The 12216-nt window shown below is 55.6% G+C and overlaps 1 long non-coding RNA gene across 1 annotated transcript; it reads right to left on the bottom strand.

Moving 5' to 3' along the window:
* Positions 1–8032: 8032 nt before the first annotated feature.
* Positions 8033–11471, bottom strand: LOC140652826 (uncharacterized). The gene is made up of 3 exons (XR_012042953.1): positions 10814–11471; positions 10577–10720; positions 8033–10114 (listed from the first exon to the last, which is right to left on the bottom strand). It is a non-coding gene; the product is annotated as an uncharacterized lncRNA (long non-coding RNA).
* Between the last annotated feature and the right edge of the window lie 745 nt (positions 11472–12216).

The raw sequence follows: 12216 nt of genomic DNA on the forward strand, positions 1-12216 counted from the left end.
GTGCCGCAGGAGCCAGGTCAGACCATGTCGCCGGTCACCCTTTATCTCCGCAGGGCACTGCCGTCCTCTCCCACCAGGAAGGTCCTCCCGTATTTATTTTGGGAGACTGGAGAGAGAGCACAGCTCGTCCCTGCCGCCGCCGTCCCGCTGCCCGGGGTGGCAAAGCTGCTGCTGGCCGGAGAAGCAGCAGCTGACAAGCTGGCCGTGCAAGACCCAAATTCATCTTGGGGGGGCCTGGGGGAGGCGGGGAGCTGCTCGGGACAGCCCGAGCCATGCAGGGCAAGTTCGAGCAGTCCAGGAACAGGTAATACCTGCCGCACCTCATGGCAGGGATTACGGGCGTAGCCGCTGGGGCGTGCACACCGCAAGAGCAGCGGCAGGACAGGTAAAACCCTGCGGCCGAGCCCGTGCCACGCTCCCAGCCAGCTTCAGCCATAAAAAAAAGGAGGACTAGTGGCAGAAGGGGTCAGGGGGAAGTGGAGGTGGCCTTTGTACCCGCCGCTGGTTTGCTCCGGGTGCTTGGCAAAGTGAACGCCACGGCACGGCATTGCCCCACGGCCGCCACAGCCCAGGAGTGGTGGCAGAGGGGAGACGGAGGTGTTGGCATGCCTGAGGATGGCTGGGAAGCTTCAAGAAATCTCCTTTTACACCCAAATCCCCAGTTCACAGCCGAATCTCAACATCAGTGGGCTTTGGCAAAGCCAAGAGTGTGATTCACCGGGGGCAAAACCAGGCTTTCCCTTAGGGACCGGGCTGCAACACGTGGCTGCGGTGCCGCACGCCGGCGTGCACCGGCTGTCAGCATGGGGTCTGCTTTCAGCCTGACAAATGTCTTTCGCCAACAGTTTTTTGACTGTAGCGAAATGTGGGAGAGCGGCAGGGTTTTACGCTGCGGAAAGCGGCGCTCAGCGTCCACGGTGCAGGAGTTAATTGGTTTTCTTTATGCTAATTGCGAGGGGAAGTGAAGAATGCCCTTAATTGGAGGGCAAATCAGCCGTGCAGAACGGGCTCGATTTACCAACCCATGCACAAAAATCCCGGCTCTCACCCTTGCCATAGCAACAGGGAAACGCAGGATATTCTGCTCATCCAGCCAAAAAAACACCCGGGATGCCCTCCCCAGGGACATGCATTACCCTCGCTGGTGAACGGGCCCTCCCCTGGCATTCCTGAGGGGAAAATGAAGACTCAAAGCAATATTTGGTGGGGTTTAAAAGGCTCTGGGGAGGTGGCAAGGGATGGTTGGCTTCGCCTTGTGCTTAGGAGCCCTGATGGGATCCGTCTTGGCTGGAGGCATCTCGTGTAAGACCCAACACTGAGCTCTGGGAAGGATGCTTGGCCCAGGGGGGGGACCCAATTCACCCCAACTTCTCCCATCCCTCTTCCCGGCGTGCCCTAAATCCGGCCGAATGGCCGGATTTAGGGCACGCCGGGAAGAGGGATGGGAGAACCGGGTTGCCCTCTGCACCATGAGCCATGGGAACTGGGATGCAAGCGGCTTGCTCTGGTTTGCAGTCCAACATGTGCTGCTGGATCCACCAAAGTGATCTATTTTTCCAGCTCTCGCAGCCTCTTGGTCGCCCAGCTTTGGACTGAGCCTATCGCTGGGCTGACAGCAAAGGCCAGGGTGGTATTTGGGATGGGGAGGGAGCACGGTGCAGTGAGAAACCCGCTTTTTTGGCCCTAAACACCAAAAGTAGTAGAATAATAAATAATTTTTAAAAACCCCCTCTTGCGAAGCAAACTTCTGCACAAATCGGCTGGTTTGGGGAAGAAAAGCGCTTGCTGCCAGCCCTGGGAGCCCCTTGCCTGCTGAGCCCCCCTCCAGCCAAGCTTTTGCAGAGCCCCCTGTTTTGCAGGGATGGGGAGAGCCCCGCGAGCCCATCAGCTTCACGATGGGGAGTGAAATCTGGGAGCAGAGAGGGGCTCTGGAGGGACTCTGGGGTTCACCTCTGGGGTCCCAGCCACTCCCAGAAGAAATTTAGATGTTTTTCTCCTCTTCCACTTCCAAACCCAAAACATGCCTGCTGGGACAGCTGGTTACACAGGTCAAAAAAAGCCGTGTGACTATGAAAATCATATTAAAAAGAGCTGAAACTTAATTAGGTCACATCCTTTAAAAGCAACTTGTGATCTGGTGATGCAAATCACAGCCTGCCTTCGCGCACACACCCGGGCTGGCGAAACCCTCGGCACCGTCAGCTGATCCTTGTGCCGAGACTGGGGTTTGCTCCTGGGCTCAGTGTCTTTTTGCCCCCCATCGCAGCCTGCCCCAGGTACGGGGAGCTTGCAGAGCCGCATCCCGCAGGCTGCTGGCACCACCGACCTCGCTTGCTTTCGTTTTAGCTGCGCGTTGTGTGCGAGGCACGCTCGAGAGATAAAAGAGGGGAAGATGTGGTGGGGGACGGGTGGCATTGGGGGACGGGGCATCCCAGTGCCTCTGCAGGCCCAGGGGTGGGAACCGGGGGTTCGCTGGCACCCCGTTAAATCTAAGCTCCTTAAGCAACCTCAGCTGAGAAAGGAGAAGAACTCTAATTTACAGCCTTGCACACTGAGGCGCTGTCTGGAAAATATGACAGCGGTTAATGAGGAAAGCACGCTGGTGTGATTTCCCTCTGAAGCCGAACAGCTGGGGAAAAAATCAGGAAAACGTGGTATCCCTCCGGTTTGCTGCGAGGCGAAACCGTCCTGCAGTTGTGTTTTGGGGCGTCAGCCTGGCTGTGCCTGACGCGAAACCAGGGCTGCGGCGCGGGCGATGCTCGGCAGCACCAGGGCCAAAGTCAATCACGGGGTCGGTGCCGTCATTCCCACCAGAGCTTTCCCAAGGAGGCAAACGGGCGCTGTCGGCCTCCCAAGTGTGGGACTTGGGTCAATATTGACTCTCTCGTTAATCTACACCCGCCGGCATCGTGTGGGCGCCATTGATGGAGGAGCGGCGTGATTGCGGGTGCTGACGTTTGCTCTCCAGCTTTGCGGCGCTGAGATTTGACACCCCTCCTCCTCCCCGCCCAACGGCTCCGTGCCGGGGCTGGTCCACGCATCGCAACACCCTTCTTTTGGGGGAAAACCCAATGTTTTCACCCGACGTGCTGTCCAGGAGACTGTACACACGCCGGGTGTAAAACCATGGGGAGAGCTGGCTGCTGCCCTCCCCGCGGGACCCCTTAGGCTTTCTCAGGATCCCCCATATCTCTTGCACCCTCCAGGCTCAAACAACTCTCTACTTCCAACTTTGCAGCCTCTGAAAAACGAAAGGGAAACCTTCTCCCAACCCCACCAGCAGCTTTTCCACCAGATACCTGGGATCCAGCCTCCTGCGACCCCATTTCAGACGTGTCAGATAGTTGCAGACGTACATGCGCTTTTAGGTTCTTGGTTTGGGAGGAAAAAGCAGGGCCACAGCTATATTGCTTGGCAACAGATTTCCTTTCCAAAAAAAAAAAAAAAAAAACCCCAAACCCAAGTGTTATATATAATTCAGTGGAAAGGCCTGCAGGCAACGCCCTGCAAACGCTGTCGGGGCAGTCGGAGCTGTGAGAGCTTTGTGGAGGGGATATTTTGGGAAGACGGGGGCTGGTGCCAGGAAGACAGAGCTGCTGAGATGGGGGGGTGCTCCCAAGGCTTCACACTCACATACAGAAAGGGCAGAAGCGCCCAGCTCCAGTCCCTGCGTCTCCCACAAACCAAGCGAGGATGGTGTGTCTGCCCAAAAAGATCACCCGACCGCACCAGGAGCCACGTCAGAGCCCTTTTTTCTTGCCATGACCCCCCCAGCAGCATCTGGCAGCATAAAGGGGCTTTAGCTTAAGCAAAAAAGGGGGTGCTGAGTGCGAAGGTTTTGCCCCGGAGTAAAACACCGGGTCCAAACAGGCATCACCAGCCCCAGGTTTGGGAACTCTGGGGAGGACCAGGTTGGGCTCTGCAGTCCTGGCTCACGAACGTCCCCGTCTCCTCCAGGGTTTTAGCCAGTCCCAGCTTCCCTGCAGACACCGGCAGTGGTTAAGTAGCTCAAGAAGGGGATGCTTTTAGCTGGGGATCCATCGAACACCAATGTAGATAAACCTTCGCAATTTATTTATATATATAAACCTTTGCCATTTAAGCTAGCAGCAGTCATTGGGATTTTTTTCGCTTTCACTTACAGCGTGCAAAGGCAGAAAGCAGCATTTGGGCAGTTTGCATGTTGTTGCCAGCAGGACATTAGGTTGGGAGATGTGAATATAAAAACCAGACGGACGCCCACGGGCAGGAGTGGGTGCAGAAAAGGTCCCCCCGCCGCGTCCCCGCTCGGCTGCCCTGCCGCTGGCTTTCCCAGCCACTCTACCCCGGTTTCATTTGTCGCTGCAGGGACTGGGTTGGGTCGGGGATGCACGGAGACCCTCCGACATGCTTTTTGGCAAAAGCGATGCTGGTGCGGCTGCGCCGGGCTCCAGCGGCCGTCTCCAGCAGCGTGACGTTCTGCCGCCAGCAGTGCGGAGCAGGGGGTGGGTGAGCTCACCCCCAGCGTGCAGAATTAGATTTAGATCTAATTTAGATCTACATTTAAAGGCATTTTGCATCCAGCGCTGTGCCTGACCACGGCCCCACGCGCGGACCGCAGCCAAGTTGAGCGCGTTAGATGTTGGCTCCGCTACAGAAACATCACCCTGCTCTTTTTTTTTCCAAGAGCTTCAAGCTGACAAAGCAGCTGGTGTGGAAAGATGCTCGGGGAGCTCACACCGCTGCGCTGGATCACCCGGCCCTGGCAGCGGGGAAGAGATGCCCCAGTTGGCATTTTCCAGCCACGTTTCGGTGGGAGGGAGTGGGCAGCACAGATCCCACCGAAGCTGATGGAGAGGTTTTGGACCCGCTGGGGGGTGCCGAGCCCCCGACCTGGTGCTCCTCCCGGAATATGGACCAGGAGCCCGCAAACGAACACCCCACGTGCAACCCCCCCCTTCCAGCACGGGCAGGGTCTTTGCCAGGACAAGCGATGCCAGCACAGCTGTAGTCTTGCTTTCCTTGTGTCTTTGGGAGGCAGCTTCACGTCTAGCATTAATTGCTTTCTTAATTACTATCGTCACCCTCCGCACCCTCCCGTGGTGTCTCGCAGGGAGCGCTGAATGACATGCTTGTTTGTGATGCTGGATCACCCAGGGTTTTTTTTTTTCAACCCCGTTTATTTATTAGCCGGCATTACCTTCCAAGCCAACCGGATTTAATATTTTTGTTCCAGTTGGCAAAGATTTTATTGACCGTGGAGAGGCAGAAATCGCTGCCGCGCACCCGCGACGCAGGCGGAGACGCCGAGGTCGGGACGGAGCAGCCCGTTGCCTGCCAGGTCGACGTCCCAAACCCAAAGGGAACTGAGGAAGCAGGAACTTGGGCATCATTTTTTTTTCCTCCGTGCTGCTCGCAAAAGCCTCACGGTTGGCACTTAACTTACTCCAGACACACACTGTATATGCACATACATTCCTTGGCCATGCGATCAGACCGGAAAAGATTGCATTCAGCCTAAGAACCACAGCGGGAAAGAGGCCGGGGAAAAGCTGTGCATTAGCCGACGCGAGAGCGCTGCAGCCTCCAGAAAAGCTGCAGTCAACACTTTTCTTTTTTTTTTCAGGAGACGCGGTGCTAAAAGAGGAACTGCTGAGGGACGCGTGGTTGGAAAGGCCTAGATGGGTGTGGGGGGGAAGCTCTTTTATTTTGGCAAAATCCTCCTCCCTCTTGCAAATCTCTCTGCAGAAGGACTTTGCGCACCACGAGGGCCTGCCTTTGCATCGGCAGCCGCTCCCAGCATCCTGCTCCAAGAGCACTATCAAGATGCCACCCAGCCAGCTTCTCCTACAAGCCTAGACTTTATTCATCACCTCTCCCGCCGCTGACCGTCGCAGCTGAGGTGCAAAGCACCGGCGCAGCTTCGGTGCTGCCCAGCCGACGGGTGACTGAGAGCACCTCACCCAGCCGGGGCTCGCTCCCTCCCGGGGCCGGGTTGGCAGGGCAATGCCGCAACCATATCCCAGGTCTGAACCGTAACCGGATCCAGGCACCATCCCCACACTCGTACCCCACCACGTATCGGGGCAGGGTGGGGTTTCTGGAGGGCAGCAGGGTTGCAACCCAAAGAGCAGCCTCGCGGGGAGAGTTTTGCTCTGGTCCCTCAAGCCTCGTGCTCCAGCTTCCACTCTCTGGTCCCACCGAACGGCGCCCTGTGTCAGCGTGGCACAACCTCAGCCACCCCGTGCCCCCAACACAGCCCCGGGCCCCGACCGCCGTGGCTTTTGGCAACACCAGGGTGGCCGAGCAACAGTGTCGCTGCTCCAAGCATTGGGTGTTTCGGCATGAATGCAGCGAGCTCTGCGCTTCGCTCTGAGCATCGCTGGAGCAGGATCAGGTTCTGGGCGCAGGCGCCGGTGGGACGAGGAGCCGTGGCAGGAGCAGGGTGAGCCCCCAGCCTCCCCCCGACCGGCGCAGGGCTTTCATGCTAAAACAGCTTCACGTCGGAGCGGTGCTGTGCCGGGGCGTTAAGCGCATCAGTCACTCACCGGTGCCGCACCGGTATTTGCATAATTTCAATTATGTTTCCGAAACAGGGAACAGGCTTTGACAACAGCAACTCTGCAGTACCTTGAAAAAAATCAGAGAAGATGGAAAATTGTCATCTCGGACCTGATGGTCCTGCAAACGCCTTCCACTGGCATAAACTCAAAGGTGTCATTGCAGTACAGGGAAGGATGCAGCAATCCAAGTTTTTCCATTGAAACCAATGGAAATAAACCCGTTTGAGGAAGAAGAGCCTCCCCCCAGGCACTGCTCTGCCTCTCTGCCCGGTACCTGTCACCCTCCCGTCCCTGCCACCCTCCACGCAGCCCCCATCCCTTCCCCCATCCCCTGCCTGCCCCAGGAGCATCCCAGCCATGACAGCTTCTGCCTTTCCCCATTTTCTCCTACACCTGGAGGCAAAAGAAAACCAGGGCTGACGGAGCCGGCTGTGCCTCCCCTCCCACCGCCCCGTATCTGCCGTCGGTGCGTTGAGACATCGCTGCCTACGAGGAGGGCGCAACAGGATATTTATTCTTCATTAGTCACCTCACCCTCCCTATCTGTCATCTGCAAGTGCCCTGGCTTGAACTGCAGGTTTGTAAGCAGGCTGGTTCGTACCCACGCAGCTGCGGCGCGGCTGTCCCGGAGCCTTCCTTGGTGCCACGGCGCACATTTTTGGCAACCTGGGGATGCCGGGGAGTTGGCAGATGTTAAACATGTCCACAGATCCGATGCCTTAAATAGCACCTTCCTTTTTAAAGGCAGTTGCTGGGAGGTGGGTTAGAGCTCAGGAGTAAGCCTGCTTGCCATAAGCCTCCTCTCCAGACTATGGGAACCGGCAGCAAAATATTCCAGGTCTCGGCGTGAAGCAGCCTGGGGTTCATTAGCAATCCAAGAGAGGAGGAAGCTGCGAGCTTCGGAGGAGAGACGTCAATTCATAAAACCCTCAAGTGTTGGGAAGCTCCAGTTTTTCCGAAGGCCCGAAAGCAGCACAGCCGCTGAATAATGCATCAGGCTGCCAAGAAGTTGGCAAACACCGGGTGGAACGAGTTAATCCACAGATCCCGCTTGGATGCCAGCACTCCTTCAGCGTCAACGTGATTAACCAGTTTCACTACTTAGAGCGTTTCCGGGAGGACTGGGAGCCACCGCAGCGCATGAGAGGGGAAGGAGAAGCCACGGAGACCCTTCTCCCCCCCAGCACGGCCATGGCACAGCGGGGCTGGGAGGACACCAGCACGGTGAAGAGCAACCATGAGCAAAAGCAAGCATTGCATTGGAGCAAGGGGTTTCAGGCTGTGACCTGGGGGCCTTGGTTGAAGGAAACCCATGTGCAATTTCAAACAAGGTGAAAAGCTGTAGCCTGTCCTCACGGGGGGGATGCATCCCCCTTCGTAAATCATTAAGGTCCACGATGGAAACAAAAGTTAGGACATTTTGGTACTGTGTTTAAGAGTGTAACTTCATACCAAGGGGAAAATGCAGAACATTTCTTTATTAGGTATCAGCCAAACAGGTAAGGCAGGAGCTGAGATCCTGAGATTGGAGCTGCAAGGCTGCAGACAGCATTATTTAAGGGAGAACACATCACTACCCTGGTTTGAAATATTTCCATCCCTCCCTAAAGAGGGCCAGAAAGCTGCAGCACAGCGGCCAGAAGCAGGTCTGAGGCAAAAATGTGCCTTTGCAGCTGCAGGAGACGGGCAGGAGCAGCCCAGGAACATCGCCAGTGCCCGGGCAGCCGCGTCCCAGCCCGGCTGACGGTGACCCTGGCTCACACACGCCACATACTCAAGATGCTTGGAGGCAAAGGCTGGAGGACTCTGAATTCATTAACTAGTCCAAGGTTGTAAGATGAGCCAGAGCGAGATCCAGGGACAGCTCGTTGGCAGCGATTCAACGCCTTCCACAATGCAGCGCTGGTCGCCAGCGACTTTCGCGTCAGCCCTTGCTGAGCTTGGCTCATCTTCCAGCTAGCAGGTGCTGGGGAAGTTTGTCCCGAACCTTTGTATCAGGCAGCAAGAAGAAATCAAGTACACCAGCAGCGTCTGTCCTGCCGCTGCCCCTCGCCTCCCCCTTGAGATCCTTTTATTTTCAGTGCTGACGTGAAAACCAGTCCAATGCAGGTCATCGCAGCCGAAACAATCCTTTAGATCAAAAATACGAGTACCTATGTGATATGTAGGATGTAATTTGAACATTTAAACACGATGGAATTTGTACACTTAAACAGACAGACTTGCTTCGGAGGGAAAAGTAGAGCCAAATCACTGCCTTGCTTGCAAAAGCTTCCTGCTCTAGGGTGAGAGACGGGCACTGGGTATGGTTACAGTTAGGGCAGCAGATTGAAAGCCACAAGTACGTGATAGGAAAAGCTTCCCGAAGAGCTGGGTCAGTTCCAGACTAATCCAGCCCCTGTGGGGAAAGGGCGTTCTGGCAGATGTTAAGCTAATGGGATAACTGCACGAGCGCAACTTGGTCCGCGGATGGGCGGCAGCTGAAAGTTAACAGCCACGGGGTTAGTGCCTGCTCCACAACAGCCCCCTGCTCTCAAAAGGAAAATGTAGAAAGCTCCTCAGGGCAAAAACTGCAAATATTAACAGCACGAGGACTACGCAATCCCACGTTCCACGCGCACAAAGTGCAAAGTCTCCTTCTGAGAAAGTACGCCAAGCAAACCTTACTTCCAAGTTAGAAGCTGTCAGCACCAGGCGCCGGGACCGGTGTCGGGTCCACCTTGCAGCCTTACCCCGGCGCTGCAAACCCATATAGCTCCCGCCCTTTGTGTAACGAGTTTGTTCTTCGAATACCAGCTTCAAATGAACGCCAGAGGTATTTCAGGGCTGGTGTGGGCCCTGGACGCTTTCCTCCACTCCTCTCCGTCCCCAGCAGCGACCATCCAGGCGGGTGCTGGAGGCTGGCCGCCTGCGCCTTTCCCCACGATGTACCTTCCTCTGACGGACCCTCGCGCGCTCGGGGACAAGCAGCGCTGCAGCTCAGGCACGCGAAGAGCAATATAGTCTTCTCAAATAGTCCTAGTTAAGCCTGGGAAAATGCTTCCCTCGCCACTGAGGTCTGCCAGCCAGCCCACCCCGCCTGTCCTACTCTCCTGTAACTGCAGAGACCGAGGGCCAGCGTAGGACAGCCGAGCGCAGCGTAAGCTGCCTCGAGGTCTTTTACTCCCCCTTCTCCAAAACGTGAATTAAGAGTGCACCCCCGTAACACAGCCAAACAACTGTCAGCATGCAACGCAGCGTTTGGCTGCAGCTTTCCACAAGTTTTCATCTCCTGCAATGATGGGAGAGAAAACCTCCCCTCCCGCTCCATCAGAAAGAAACTTGGGGATGAAGCCGGTGCCTGGCCCAGGCAGCGTTACCCCCATTATATTTCAAACAAGGAATCCATTCTAGGCACAGACGCAGAAACAAGTTCAGGAGTTCAGCCTGTTATCTACACCTCGGCTTCCTCCTCTTCTCTTTTTAACCACGGAGTGAGTTTTCACCAAGTCTGAAGGGCAGCTGAAGGGCACCTATACTGAGCCAGGAGTTGCTAGGGGTTCTCCCTCAAGGCTGCACTCCTCTGAATACTCCTATGGAAAAAAAGGCGTTTCAAGTGTTATCAATTTTCAAGCGTTATCAATTTCCATCTCTCACAAAACAGACGCCCATGAAATCCTGCGTAAGTATTTTTTCTAACTAATGCTGTCCTAGAAGACGCGACTAAAGGAGCCACTAACAGAGGAGTGAAGTGCATCCTCTGGAAGGCAAAACATTTCTCTTGAGGCGAAGCAAGGGCCTGAGCCTGTTAAACTGCTGTGAGACTCTGAGGCTGGAGAACTCGGCAGATGACTCACATCATCTTTTTTTTGTTTCCCCTCCTCTCCTTTTTAAGGAGGCCAGAGATACCTGTTCTTAAGCAAGAGAAGAGCGACTTCCTGGACAATACACCACATACCCAGTTTACCGCCTATAAAAAGCCACCTTTCACGCAAGCTCCCGGCGCTTGACGGGGACGCACCCCTCGCTGCTGAGCACACGGGGCTCTGACTCACCCGCTTCACCCCTTCAGAACTGACGGCAGGGCTAAAATTACACTGCTCTTCGCGGTGCTCCAAATTTTGAAAGCGAGATGGATTGCGGTGCTCAAGTCATCCACCTCGGCCTGAAGTCCTGAAAGCGTCTGCTTAGACGTAATTCTGAAATTTACAGACGTGAGCAGCATCAGTGCCGGAGTCGTGCTTAGGACATCGAAGAGGAACAGTCAGTAAGCGGAGATGCCACTAACTCACCAACAGCCCCTGAAAGCTGACGTGTCTCCCCAAGGCGAGGGGAAAGCTTTTTTTTCCCCCAGAAAACGCTGAGGTGATTTCAGATTCCACATACTGAGCCCTTCAGGCTGGACAGATATTAGAAACAAATCCAAAATAAAAAGCACAACCGTGCATTAATGGGAAGTCTGAGTCACAGTGCCCACACCAAGGCTGCTTCCACGCTCCAGAGCAAGTTCTCCGCTCCCAGCAGTCACTTCTCCCGTTCCCGGTTCCCAGCGATAAGGGAAATAACGCTCAGGTCCATCAGCGAAGCCACCGGCTATCACAGATCTTGCAGGCAGCTGTTTTGACGATGCAAATATTTTTTTTAAACCGAGAGACATTCCTTTGGGAGGACTATTGTATTAGCAGGGTTAATTTCCAATTAGGGGTGGCACGCACGTTTTTTCCAAACCCTGTCCATGAGGACTGCGGCCCTGTGACTGGGGAAAAAAGCCCTGCTGCAGAGTGAGTCACGGCACGAGTCGGGAAGGGTGCTCTCGGGAGTCACGCTAACTGCTGCTGTAACAATAGTCCGATTTAAAATGATAAGTGCTGACATTTTGAAAAATGACTAACTACTACAATGAAAGAGACATGAGTTTACTCTTCTGGAGCCTTGTCTACAAACTCCATGTCGTTTAATTAAGTCAGAGTAAGTTCATTTACACAGCCACACCCTTAACTGACATTCAGGTACACAGCGCCTAGCCTAAACACCCTGGAATAAAAAGGCTTTGCGGAGGACTGCAGCTGCGGTGGGCTCCCCGCCCCTGCACCCAGGTACTCCCACCTGGCCGAATCACGTCTCCTGGCGATTCCCAAAAGCTTTGCAACAAGAAGACAGTTCCGAGCGGCCGACGCCCGGCCTCGCACCTGCAGCTGTGGGTGCTGGGAGCTACCTCAAAACCTCCGCCGTCCCCTCTGTCAGCAAAGGCCCTGCCCGAGCAGGAGCAGCCCGACAGCCCTGTTCCGGCTGGGATCCGTGGGTGGTTCCTCTCCTTGGGCCCGCAGGACGGCAGCTGTTGCAGTAACCGTAGCCCGCTGCATGCGCCCCAGCCTGCCGCTCAGGTCCCGGCCCCCCCACGCATTCCCCGCTGCACCTGCCCAGGGCCTTTCATCGGCTCGCTTGCGTCCTATTCAGGCACCAAAGACGTCCCAGCTTCACATCTGTCACTCCACAAGCACCCCTATTCACTCATCGACCCTTTTGTCCATCGCTGCGTTTTCTATGCTGGCCTAGTATCTTCCCTTTCCGACCAAGTAATTTCTTCTGTGAAACACGGCGCCGTCCTGCTCAGCGACAGTCCCTCCGTGCCCTCTCACGGAGCTGGTCACCTTCCCAAGTTACACGGGGCTGGCACCGAGGCAGTGTAAGTTCC

Source organism: Ciconia boyciana, chromosome 6 (assembly GCF_034638445.1).
Source record: "Ciconia boyciana chromosome 6, ASM3463844v1, whole genome shotgun sequence".
In the NCBI taxonomy this organism is placed as follows: Eukaryota; Metazoa; Chordata; class Aves; order Ciconiiformes; family Ciconiidae; genus Ciconia; species Ciconia boyciana.